Below are 13,944 nucleotides of genomic sequence, written 5' to 3' on the forward strand. Positions count from 1 at the left end.
CTTTAAAACCTGTAATTACAATTATTTATTAAACATTTTGACCTCAGATCTGTTTTGGAACTAATTGAGGATACACACACACACACACACACACACACACACACACACACAAATCTATGAATAAATATCCACAGATATATTCACAATCATTGTATTGGAATATTGTGGGGTTTTAAATGAGGTAGGAAACGATCACTTTCGAGCTGCTAGAATGCTCCCTGGTACACTTGTAGGCACTCAATAAATATTCGTTGAATGAATGGCTGAATGAAAGATTAAAATCTAACTGAGGATTATGAGCTTAATTAGAAACAGTAAAGAAAAGCATAGGGTTTATTTTCTGAACTTTTATCTGTTATATCTTTTTTAGACATTATGTAATTAATATCTTGAGAAATGTTTGTAAGACAGATCAGAGCCATAGTATTAGAACTAGACGGTAACACCTTAGAGATCATAAAGGTGAAGAAAACCAAGTGATAAGTCCAGCATTGTAGCAGTAGTTAGTGAAAGAACTGGAACTTGAGCTAAAGTTTCTAAACCGTGCACATCTCAGATCAACCCAAAAAGCAGTCAGCTGGTCAGCAAATTTTGGAACTACAAGTCAGAATACGTTAAAAATATTACCCTAAATTAAAGGCTCTTAAATAAGATCTCCTGTTAGAAAACTTTTGTGTACCTAAAAATGTTGCTGGATAAACTAAATATGAAAACTGATCCCACTTAGTAAAAATTAGTGTTGTTATCAAATTAAACTTACAACACAGACACATATACTTGATAGCAGAAAAGCTTTATCAAAAGTCCAGACTCTTGTTCAACTTGTCCAAAAGAATTTGGGCAAGGAACACAGAACACAAAGCAGAAAAAAACACACAGGCTGAGGAGCAAAGAGAACAAAGAAGCAGGGGAATTTCCTGGCAGTCTGGTGGTTAGGACTTGGCACTTTCACTGCCATGGCCGGATTCAATCCCTGGTCAGGGAAATAAGATGGCGCAAGCTGTGTGGCACGGCCAAAATAAATAAATAAAAATTTTAAAAAAAAAAAGCAGTTTATTGAGGCTGAAGTGAAAGTTACACACTCAAAGAAGAGTGCAGGCATCCTCACAAGTGCGGAGCATACCACAAGGTTTTTTGATCCCCCTTTTATCTTATTTTTTTAGCCCTTTGAATGGGCGGGGGGGTCTTTTTGATTAGGGGTGGAATATTCATTGAGGGGACAGTTGGGGTGTGGCCTAGATTGCACCAGGTTGCATCAGCTCCCAGTCTTATGCCTTTGTCTCCTGGAGCCACTGTACATGTGCTCTAAGAACTGTTTTCCCTTAAATTTTCCCTTACTAGTCAACCACATGGGAAGGTCATACAGGGTCATCGGCAATCTGTGCATTTTTACTGGGCATGCGCCATGGTTTTCATGGTCAGTGTTTCTTGTTCAGATGCTACAAAGTTTCTGTTTTAGATGCCATTTCTCCATGTGTCGTGGTCTTATTAAGTGCAAAACAAGGAGGTGTATAGGCTGTCCTTGGGCCCAGCCCTGTCTTTCCTGCCTCATGCTCAATCCTTTTTGTATTTCAAAATAGCTGGGCATGAAAGATGGAAGGAGTTGAAGGTCCAGAGACAGTACGTGAGCTCTGTCCCTTTATGTGCCTGGAGTCAGCCAGGGTAAAGGAGGAGGCAAGAGAGTGTAGTGTTTAGGAGCATGGAAATGTGTTTCAGACAGAAGTGGTTTAGATCCAGTCTCTGCTATTAATATCTATGCCGCTTTGGGGAAGTTATTGAACCTCTATTAGGCTTTGTTTCCTCATCTGTAAAGTGGTGATATTTTTTTTTCTTGAAGTATAGTTTATTTACAATGCTTCAGGTGTACAGCAAAGTGATTCAGTTATATATATTCTTTTTTCAGTTTCTTTTCTATTAGAGGTTATTACAAGATATTGAATATAGTTCCCTGTGCTATGCAGTTGGTCCTTATTGTTTATCTATTTTATATATAGTAGTTTGTATCTGCTAATCCCATACTCCTTAATTTATCCCTCCCCCCCTTTCCCCTTTGGTAACCCTAGGTTTGTTTTCTATGTCTGTGAGTCTATTTCTGTTTTGTAAATAAGTTCATTTGTATCATATTTTAGATTCCATATATGTGATACCATATGATATTTGTATGTCTGTCTGACTTCACTTAGTATGATAATCTCTAGATTCATCCATATTGCTGCAAATGGCATTATTTCATTCTTTTGAATGGCTGAGTAGCATTCCATTGTATATATGTACCACATCTTCTTTATCCATTCATCTGTCGATGGACATTTAGGTTGCTTCCATGTCTTGGCTATTGTGAATAGTGCTGCTATGAACATAAGGGTGCATGTATATTTTTGAATTAGAGTTTTGTCTGGATATATGCCCAGGAATAGGATTGCTGGATCATATGGTAATTCTATTTTTAGTTTTCTGAGGAACCTCCATACTGTTTTCCATAGTGGCTGTATGAACTTACATTCCCACCAACAGTGTAGAAGGGTCCCCTTTTCTCCACATCCTCTCCAGCATTTGTTATTTGTAGACTTTTTAATGATGGCCATTCTGACCCATGCGAGGTGGTACCTCATTGTAATTTTGATTTGCATTTCTCTAATAATTAGAGGTGTTGACCATCTTTTCATGTGCCTATTGGCCATTTGTATGTCTTCTTTGGAGAAATGTCTATTTAGGTCTTCTGCCCATTTTTCGATTGGGTTGTTTTTGTTGTTGTTGAGTTGTATGAGCTGTTTGTATATTTTGGAAATTAAGCCCTTGTTGGTCATATTGTTTGCAAATATTTTCTCCCATTCTGTAGATTGTGTTTTTGCTTGTTTATGGTTTCTTTTGCTGTGCACAGGCTTGTAAGTTTGATTAGGCCCCATTTGTTTATTTTTGTTTTTATTTCTATTGCCTTGGGAGACTGACCTAAGAAAACATTGGTACGATTTATGTCAGAAATGTTTTGCCCATGATCTCTTCTAGGAGTTTTATGATGTCATGTCTTATTTTAACTCTTTAAGCCATTTTGAGTTTATTTTTGTGTATGGCAAGAGGGTGTGTTCTAACTTCATTGATTTACATGCAGCTATCCAACTTCCCCAACACCACTTGCTGAAGAGACTTTTTCCCGTTTTATATTCTTGCCCCCTTTGTTGAAGATTAATTGCCTGTAGGTGTGTGAGTTTATTTCTGGGCTCTCTATTCTGTTCCACTGATCCATATGCCTGTTTTTGTGCCAGTACCACGCTGTTTTGATTACTGTAGCTTTGTAGTATTGTCTGAAGTCTGGGAGATTTATGCCTTCTGCTTTGTTCTTTTTCTTCAGGATTGCTTTGGCAAATCTGAGTCTCTTATGTTTCCATATAAATTTTAGGATTATTTGTTCTAGTTCTGTGGAAAATGTCATGGGTAATTTGATAGGGAATGCATTAAATCTGTAGATTGCTTTGAGTAGTATGGCTATTTTAACAATATTAATTCTTTTAATCCAAGAGCATGTGATATCTTTCCATTTCTTTGAATCATCTTCAGTTTCCTTTATTAATGTTTTATAGTTCTCAGTGTATAAGTCTTTCACCTCCTCAGTAAGGTTTATTCCTAAGTATTTTATTTTTGCAGGTGCTATTTTAAAAGGTATTGCTTTTTTACATTCTCTTTCTGATATTTCATTGTTAGTGTAAGGAAATGCAACTGGTTTCTGAATGTTAATCTTGTATCCTGCTATCCTGCTGAATTTGTTTATCAGTTCTAGTAGTGTTTGTGTGGAGTGTTTAGGGTTTTCTCTATATAGTTTCATGTCATCTGCATATGACAATTTTACCTCTTTCCTTCCAATTCGGATACCTTTTATTTCTTTTTCTTGTCTGATTGCTGTGGCTAGGACATCCAATACTATGGTGAATATAAGAGGTGAGAGTGGGTATCCTTGTCTTTTTCCAGATTTTAGTAGAAAGGCTTTCAGCTTTTCACCATTGAGTATTATATTGGCTGTGTGTTTGTCATAAATAGCTTTTATTATGTTGAGATATGTTCCCTCTATACCCACTTTGGTAAGAGTTTTTATCATGAATGAATGTTGAATTTTGTCAAATGCTTGTTCTGTATCTATTGATCATTTGGTTTTTTCTTTTCTTTTGTTAATGTAGTATGTCACACTGATTGATTTGAGTATGTTGAACCATCCTTGTGAACTTGGAATGAATCCCACTTGGTCATGGTGTATGATCTTTTATGAATTATTGGATTTGGTTTGCTAATATTTTGTTGAGAATTTTTGCATCTATATTCATCAAAGATACTGGCCTGTAATTTTCTTTTTTGGTGGTGTCTTTGTCTGGTTTTGGTATCAGGATGATGGTGGCTTCATAGAATGTCTTTGGGATTCTTTCCCTCCTCTTCAATTTTTTGGAAGAGTTTGAGAAAGATCAGTATAAATTCTTCTTTGTATGTTTGGTAGAATTCGCCTGTGAACCCGTCTGGTCCTGGACTTTTGTTTGTAAGGAGTTTTAAAATTACAGAGTCTATTTCACTTCTAATGATCAGTCTGTTCAAATTATCTATTTCTTCTTGATTCAGTTTTGGTGGGCTGTATATTTCTAAAAATTTATCCATTTCTTCTAGGTTGTTAAATTTGTTGGCATATAATTGTTCATAGTATTCCCTTATGATTTTTTGTATTTCTGCAGTATCAGTTGTTATGTCTCCTTTTTTATTTCTTATTTTGTTTATTTGGGTTCTCTCTCTTTTCTTCTTGATGAGCCTGGCCAGAGGTTTGTCAATCTTGTTTACCCTTTCAAAGAACCAGCTCTTGGTTTTATTGATTTTTTTCTGTTTTTTAATCTCTATTTTATTTATTTCCTATCCAATCTTTATTACTTCCATTCTTCTGCTGACTTTAGGTTTTATTTGTTCTTCTTTTTCTAATTCTTTTAGCTGGTAGGTTAGGTTGGTTATTTGAGATTTTTCTTATTTTTTGAGGAAGGCCTGTATCACTATGAACTTCCCTCTAAGAACTGCTTTTGCTGTATCCCATAGATTTTGTATGGCTGTGTTTTCATTGTCATTTGTCTCAAGGTATTTTTTAATTTCCTCTTTGGTTTCATCATTGACCCATTGGTTTTTTTTAGTAGCGTGTTGCTTAATCTCCATGTAATCATTTTTTTCTCATTTCTTTTTCTGTGGTTGTTTTCTAGTTTCATGCCATTGTGGTCTGAAGAGATGCTTGAGATAATTTCTAAACTCTCAGATTTATTGAGGCTTGTTTTGTACCCTAGTATGTGGTCAAACCTAAGGCATGTTCCATGGGTACTTGAAAAGAATGAGTATTCTGGGGCTTCCCTGGTGGCGCAGTGGTTAGGAATCTGCCTGCCAATGCAGGGGACACGGGTTCGAGCCCTGGCGTGGGAAGATCCCACATGCCACGTAGCAGCTGGGCCTGTGTGCCACAGCTACTGAGCTTGTGCTCCGGAGCCCGCGAGCCACAACTACTGAAGCCCATGTGCCTAGAGCCTGTGCTCCACAACATGAGAGGCCACTGCAATGAGAAGCCCGCGCACCACAGAGAAGAGTAGCCCCCGCTTGCTGCAACTGGAGAAAGCCTGCGTGCAGCAATGCAGCCAAAAATAAATAAAATAAATAACTTAAAAAAAAAAAAAAAAGAATGTGTATTCTGGTTTTTTTTTTTTTTTGGATGTAATGTCCTGAAAATATCAATTAAGTTTAACTGTTCTATTGTATTATTTAGAATTTCTGTGCCTTATTGATTTTCTGTCTAGAAGATCTGTCCATTGATGTGAGTGGGGTATTAAAGTCTCCTACTATTATTGTATTCCTGTCAATTTCTCCCTTCATGTCTGTTAGTATTTGTTTTATGTATTTGGTTGCTCTTATATTAGGTGCATATATATTGATGAGTGTAAAATCCTCTTTTTGTATTGATCCTTTTTTCATTATACAATGTCCTTCTTTGTCTTTCTTTATGGGCTTTGTTTTGAAGTCTATTTTGTCTGAGTATTGAGACCCCACTTTATTTTCATTTCCATTTGTATGAGACATCTTTTTCCATCCCCTTACTTTCAATCTATGTGTGTCCTTTGCCCTAAAGTGGATATCTTGTAGGCAGCATATTGTAGGCTCTTGTTTTCTTTTATCCAATGTGCCACTCTGTGTATTTTGATTGAAGGTTTTAATCCATTGACATTTAAGGTAGTTTTAAAAAATAAATTTATTTATTTATTTATTTTAATTTATTTTTGGCTGCGTTGGGTCTTCATTGCTGCGTGCGGGCTTTCTCTAGTTGCAGCGAGTGGGGCTACTCTTCGTTGCAGTGTGTGGGCTTCTCATTGTGGTGGCTTCTCTTGTTGTGGAGCATGGGCTGTAGGCATGCAGGCTTCAGTAGTTGTGGCTCACAGGCTCTAGAGTGTAGGCTCAGTAGTTGTGGCGCACAGGCTTAGTTGCTCTGCAGCATGTGGGATCTTCCTGGACCAGGGCTCAAACCCATGTTTCCTGCATTGGCAGGCAGACTCTTAACCACTGTGCCACCAGGGAAGTCCCTAAGGTAACTATTGATAGATATGTATTTATTGCCATTTAAACCTTATTTTCCTGTTGATTTTATACTTCTTCTTTGTACCTTTCTTTTTCTTTTTGTTTTTCCTTTTGTGGTTTGATGGTTTTCTTTTGTATTATGCTTATGTTCTCTTCTTTTTGGTTTCTGTGAATCTATTGTATGTTTTTGATCTGTGGTTACCCTGTTTTTCAAGTATGTTAACCCCATCCTATTTCTACTTGCCTTAGACTAGTAGTCATATAGGCTCAAACACATTCTAGGAACTGAAAAAAAATCTACATTTTCTTATCTTACTCCCCACATTTTATGATTTTCATGTGCTCTTTTACATCTTCATGTTCATACTTTTGCTCTTCACTGTGGCTATCATCACTATCACAGAAATTTTTTCATTTTTTAAAAATCTGTGTACTGGCTTATTTAAGTGATTTACTTTCCAATTGTTATTTTCTCTTTCCTTTAGATTCTTACTTCTTTTCTATTTAGGGAAGACTTTTCAATATTTCCTTTAGAATAGATTTAGTATTGCTGTATTCTTTTAGTTTTTGTTTGTCTGAGAAATTCTTTATCTCTCCTATTCTGAATGATAATCTTGCTGGGTAGAGTATCCTGGGTTACAGATTTTTCCCTTTCAGAACTTTGAATGTATCTTGCCCCTCCCTTCTGGCCTGCAGCGTTTCTATAGAGAAATCAACTGATAGTCTTATGGGGGTTCTCTTGTAATTAACTGTTTGTGTTTCTCTTGCTGCCTTTAGAATCCTCTTTAACTTTTGCCATTTTTATTTTAATATGTCATGGGACTTCCCTGGTGATGCAGTGGTTAAGAATCTGCCTGCCAATGCAGGGGACATGGATTCGATCCCTGGTCCGGGAAGATCCCACATGCCGTGGAGCAACTAAGCCTGTGTGCCACAACTACTGAGCCTGTGCACCACAACTACTGAAGCCCGCTGCAACTACTGAAGCCCACGTGCCTAGAGCCCGTGCTCTGCAACAAGGGAAGCCACCGCAATGAGAAGCCTCCGCACTGCAACAAAGAGTAGACCCCACTCACTGCAGCTAGAGAAGGCCCGTGCACAGCAACAAAGACCCAACGCAGGAAAAAAAAAAAAGTCTTGGTGTAGGTCTGTTTGGGACCCTCCATGCTTCCTGTACCTGGATATCTGTTTCCTTGTTTAGGTTGGGGAAGTTTTCAGCCATAATTTCTTCAAATACATTTTCGATCTGCTTTTCTCTTTCTTCCCCTTCTGGAATTCCTATCATGCGTAGGTTGGCATGCTTTATATTATCCCATAGGTCTCTTATATTGCTTTCATTTTTTTCATTTGGCTTTCTGTCTGCTGTCCTGATTGAGTGATTTCCATTATTCTATCTTCCAAGTCACTTATCCGTTCTTCTGCATTATACATTCTGCTATTTATTGCCTTTAGCTCAGCTTACATCTCAGTCAATGAGTTTTCTGATTTTTCTTGGTTCCTCTTTATAGTTTCTAGTTCCTTCTTACAGTACTCTGCATTTCTGTCAATAGCCTTTCTTAATTCCTGCAGTACCCCTTTTTGAAACCAGTGTCTATTAGATCAAAGAGGTCTGTTTCATTGTTTGTTCTTTCAGTGGAATTTTCTTGGTCTTTAAACTGGAAGTGGTTCCTCTGCTTCTTCATTTTGCTTATATTTCTCTTGCTCTGTGAGTTTAGGAGAAACAATTATCTACTGTGGTCTTGGAGGGCTATTTTTATGTGGAAGCGTCCCTTTGTAGCTGTGTGGGTTTAATATTTTTGGTGCAAAGGCTGTTTTAATATGGATATCCATCACCTCTTCCCTCAGCATGTGCAGGCCATTATCCCCTTGATAGGGGGTGTGCAGATGTGGCAGTGCCCAGTCCTAGGGTTCTTGGTGGTGGTGGTGGCTCATGTGCATCCCTGGAGCATGTGATGGGTGCGGGAGCTGCTCGTGACCACTCCTGGAGCTCGTGTAGGTGGTGTCCTAACCGCCTGAGAGCACATGCAAGGAAAAAGCCTGCAATGGTGGGTCCCACCCCTCCCCTCGTGCACCCCCCAAACAATGGCACCTGTCCTCTAAGGTGGCCCGGGCTTGCTCCACAAACACCCTCAGTTGCAGTCACACCAGACTCCAGCCCCTTCAGGCTGTTTTCACACAGCCAACCCCAGTCCTCTCTCTGGGTCTGATATCCGAAGCCTGAGCTTCAGCACCCAGCCCCAACCCGCACCAGCAGATGCACATCTCAGGCTGGGGAGTACAGGGTGGTGGCACTGACTGTGCAGGTCTCTCTCCATTCTGGCTGCTGAAAACTGGTTGCTGCAGTCTCCTCTGAGGCTCTGAAGCTCTGTCCCAGCTGATCTCCCCTCTGGTGAGGGGACTTCCCAGGGTGCGGGAACCTTTTTCACAGCTCCTTCCTAGGAGGGAGATCCCATCCCGATTCCTTTCTCACTTCCTTTTTTTCTTTTTTCTTTTGTCCTATCTAGTTACATGGAGATTTTCTTGCCCTTTCAAAAGTCTGAGGTCTTCTGCCAGCATTCTGTAGACATATTGTGAGAATTATTAATACATGTAGATGTATTTTTAATATATTTGTGGGAGGTGGTGAGCTTCACGTCCTACCACTCCACCATCTTGATTGCTCCCCCGCTTTTTTTTATATTTAACATATAAGTGCTATCCTACAATATTTGTCTTTGTCTGACTTATTTCACTAAGCATAATACTCTCCAATTCCATCCATGTTGTTGCAGATGAAAATTTTTCATTCTTTTTTTATGGCTGAGTAATATTCCATTGTGTGTGTGTATATATATACATCACATCTTCTTTATCCATTCATCTGTTGATCAGCACTTACATTGCTTCCATATCTTGGCAATTGTAAATAATGCTGCTATGATGAACATTGGGGTGCATATATCTTTTCAAATTAAAGTTTTTGGTTTTTTCAGATATATACCCAGGAGTGAAATTCCTGGGTCATATGGTAGTTCTATTTTTAGTTTTTTGAGGAACCTCCATACTGTTTTCCACAGTGGCTAAGTTTATTCCTAGATATTTTATTTTTTGACACGATCTTAAATGGGATTTTTTTTTTTACTTTCTCTTTCTGATATCTCATTGTTAGTGTAAAGAAATGCTACAGATTTCTGTATATTAATCTTGTATCCTGCTACCCTACTGAATTCATTTATTATTTCTAAAGTTTTTATGTGGAGACTTTAGGATTCTCTATATACAGTATTATGTCATCTGCAAATAGTGAGAGTTTTACCTCTTCCCTTCTAATTTGGATACTTTTTATTTCTTTTTCTTGTCTGATTTCTGTGGCTAGGACTTCTAATACTTTGTTGAATAGAAGTGGGGAGAGTAGACATCCTTGTCTTGTTCCTGAATTTAGCAGGAAGGCTTTCAGCTTTTCACCATTGAATAGTATGTTGGCTGTGCGTTTGTCGTAATTGGCTTTATCATGCTAAGATATGCTCCCCCTATACCCACTTTGGTGATAGTTTTTATCATGAACGAATACTGAATTTTATCAAATGCTTTCTCTGCATCTATTGCGATAATCATGTATTTTTGTCTTTTTTTTTTTTTTGGTTAATTTAGTGTATCACATTGACTGATTTGAGTATGTTGAACCATCCTTGCTACCCTGGAATGAATCCAACTTAATCATGGTGTGTGATCCTTTATATGTATTGTTGGATTTGGTTTGTTAATATTTTGTTGACGATTTTTGCATCTATATTCATCAAAGATATTAGCCTGTGATTTTCTTTTTTGTAGTGTCTTTGTCTGGTTTGGGTATCAGGGTGATGGTGGCTTCATAGAATGAATTTGGGGATGTTCCCTCCTCTTCAGTTATTTAGAATAGCTTGAGAAGGATAGGTGTAAGTTCTGCTTTTTATGTTTGGTAGAATTCTGCAGGGAAGCCATCCAGTCCTGGACTTCTGTTTGCAGGGAGTTTTTTTTTTTTTTTAATTACAGATTCTATTTCGCTGTAGTGATTGGTCTGTTCAAATTATCTGTTTGTTCTTGACTCGGTTTTTTTGTTTGTTTTTTTGTTCTCTTTTTACAACAACAGTAAACATTTATTTTCACACACAGTTTCTTAAAGTCGGGAAACTGGGAGTGGCTTTGCTGTGTGGTTCTGGCTTAGGGTGTCCTGGGAGGTTGCAGTCAAGCTGTCAATTGGAGCTGCAGTCATCTAGAGGCTTGACTGGGGCTGGAGTATCCACTTCCAAGATGGTGCCCTCACATGGTGCTAGTTGTTGGTAGGAGGCCTCAGTTCATCACCATTTGAGCCTCCCTCTCCATGGGCTACTTGAGTGTCCTCAGGACACAGCAGCTGGCTTCAGTCAGAGTGATCGCTCCAAGAGCGAGCAAGGCAGAAGTCACAACGTCTTTGCCAGTCTAGCTTTAGGAGTCACACTCCTTCCTTTCCACAGTATCCTGTTTGCAGCAAGGTCAATCTTATTCAGTGTAGGAGGTGAGGATCATTGGGGACCATCTTAGAGGTGACTACCACAAACCAGTAGGTTGCTATGACCAGGATCTTTACTCTGCCCCTAGGTTTGCTTCATTGATGGCTCCAGCATGAAATAAAAGTTTTGATTTTTATGTGTTTTTTTAATTTTTATTTATTTATTTATTTTTATATCTTTATTGGAGTATAATTGCTTTATAATGTTGTTTTAGTTTCTGCTGTACAACAAAATGAATCAGCTATATGTATACATATATTATCAGGCTGTATGTTTCTAGAAACTTGTCCATTTCTTCTAGGTTGTCCAATTTGTTGGCATACAACTGTTTATAGTAGTCTCTTAGAATATTTTGTATTTCTGTGCTATTAGTTGTTATGTCTCCACTCTCATTTCTTATTCTGTTTATTTGGTTCCTTTCTTCTTGGTGAGCCTGGCCATAGGTTTGTCAGTTTTGATTATCTTTTCAAGAAACCAGCTCTTGGTTTTTTTAATTTTATTTTTTATCTGTATTTTATTTCCTCTCTGATCTTTATTATTTCCTTCCTTTTGCTGACTTTAGGTTGTGTTTCTTCTTCTTTTTCTAATTCATTTAAGTGGTACATTAGGTTGTTTATTTGAGATTTTTCTTGTTTATTGTGGAAGGCCTGTATTACTATGAACTTTCCTCTTAGAACTGCTCTTGCTTCATCCCACAGATTTTTGTAAGGTTGTGTTTGTGTAAGGTTGTTGTTTGTCTTGAGGTATTTTCTGATTTCTTCTTTGATTTCATTGTTGACCCACTGGTTTTTTAGTAGCATGTTGTTTAGTCTCCTTGTGTTCATTCTTTTCCCGTTTTTCCTTCTGTGGTTGATTTCTAGTTTCATACCCTTATGGTCAGAAAATATGCTTGAAATAATTTTTATCCTCTTAAATTTGTTGAGGCTTGTTTTGTGACCTAATATGTGGTCTATCCTAGATAATGTTCTATGCACGCTTGAAAAAAATGTGTATTCTAACTTTTTTGGCTGTAGTGTCCTGTACATTACCAATTAAGTCCAACTGGTCTATTGTGTCACTTAGGACCTCTGTTGCCGTATTGATTTTCTGTCTGGATGATCTGTCTCTTGATACCAGTGGGGTGTTAAAGTCTCCTACTATTATTGTATTCCTGTCCGTGTCTCCCTTTATGTCTGTTAGTATTTGTTTTATATATTTAGGTGCCCTTATATTGGGCACATAAATGTTAATAAGTGTCATATCCTCTTCTTGTATTGATACCTTTATTATTATATAATGTCCTTCTATGTCTTTCTCTATGGACTTTGTTTTTAAATTAATTAATTTATTTATTTATTTATGGCTGCGTTGGATCTTTGCTGCTGTGCACGGGCTTTCTCTAGTTGCAGCAAGCAGGGGCTCCTCTTCGTTGCGGTGCACGGGCTTCTCATTGCAGTGGCTTCTCTTGTTGCGGAGCATGGGCTCTAGGCGCGTGGGCTTCAGTAGTTGCAGCACGTGGACTCGATAGTTGTGGCTTGCGGGCTCTAGAGAGTAGGCTCAGTAGTTGTGGTGCACAAGCTTAATTGCTCCGTAGCACGTGGGATCTTCCTGGACCAGGGCTTGAACCTGTGTGCCCTGCATTGGCAGGCAGATTCTTAACCACTGAGCCACGAGGGAAGTCCTGGACTTTGTTTTAAAGTTTGTTTTGTCTGATATGAGTATCGCTACCCCCACTGTCTTGTTTCCATTTGCATGCAGTCTTTTTTCCATCCTCTCACTTTCAGTCTGTGTGTGTCTTTCATCCTGATGTGCGTTTCTTCTAAGCAGCATATTGTAGGTTCTTGGTTTTTTGTTTTGTTTTTAATCCAACCTGCCACTCTATGATTGGCAGATTTAGTCCTTTGACAATGTAATTATTGATAGGTATTTACTCATAGCCATTTTAAACTTTGTTTTCCAGTTGATTTTGTTTCTCTTTGTTCATTTCTTCTTCTTTTTGTTTTTCCTTTTGTGGTTTGATTGTTTTCTTTTGTAATACTCTTGAGTTCCTTTCTATTTTTTTTTAATCCATTGTGTTTTTGATTTGTGGTTGTCCTGTTTTTCAAGTATCTTGACCCATAACTATACTTGCTTTAAACTACAAGATAGTCATACAAGTTCAAACACATTCTTAAAGATCTACATTTTTATACTCCCCTCCCCTACATGTTGTGATTTTGATGTCCTGTTTACATCAGTGTTTATCAATTTTGTTTATCTTTTCAAGGAACCAGCTCTTAGTGGCAAGTATTTTTCAATCAGTAATGTTTTGGGATTCCATCCAGGTCTATATATTTAGTTTTTTCTAGTTCATTCTGCTTAACTGCTTATTAGTATTCCATTAAAATAATATGACCTTTTATTTAGACCTCAGTGGGCAATGCTGATTGAGCTTTTATGCTATGTGCTTGATATTCATTAACTCACTAAATCCTTACAGTACCCACGTGAGTTGTTTGCTCCTTCAACAAGTAATTTTGGAGTTACCTGTCTTATTATTTGCCAGGCTCTGTGGATACAAAATGGTGAATAAGACAGACTTGGTCCCTTCCCTCTTGAATCTTACTTTCTACTGAGTGCAAACAGATATAAATCACTGAACAAACAAATAGATACTTGCTGATTCTAAATACTACAAAGAAAACAAATAGGGTGATATAATAGTTAGTAATGGGAGGGGTTGAGTTAGGTAAGGTGGTAAGGAAAGACTTCTCTGAGGAGAGGACATTTCAACTGAAATCTGAAGAATGAGAAGGGAAGCCCTGGGGGATAGTTATCTGAGGCAGAGGAGATGGCAAATGTAAAAGCCCTGGGGTAGCAAATAGTTCGGTTCATCTAAGGTACAGGA

General features: G+C 38.0%; 1 protein-coding gene across 1 annotated transcript in view; it reads left to right on the forward strand.

The window, feature by feature from the left end:
• LOC118891023 (X-linked retinitis pigmentosa GTPase regulator-interacting protein 1-like) overlaps window positions 1-13,944 on the forward strand; it is a 66,139-nt gene that overhangs the window by 40,942 nt on the left and 11,253 nt on the right. The window lies entirely within an intron of this gene.

This window comes from Balaenoptera musculus, chromosome 2 (assembly GCF_009873245.2).
Source record: "Balaenoptera musculus isolate JJ_BM4_2016_0621 chromosome 2, mBalMus1.pri.v3, whole genome shotgun sequence".
NCBI classification, from domain to species: domain Eukaryota; kingdom Metazoa; phylum Chordata; class Mammalia; order Artiodactyla; family Balaenopteridae; genus Balaenoptera; species Balaenoptera musculus.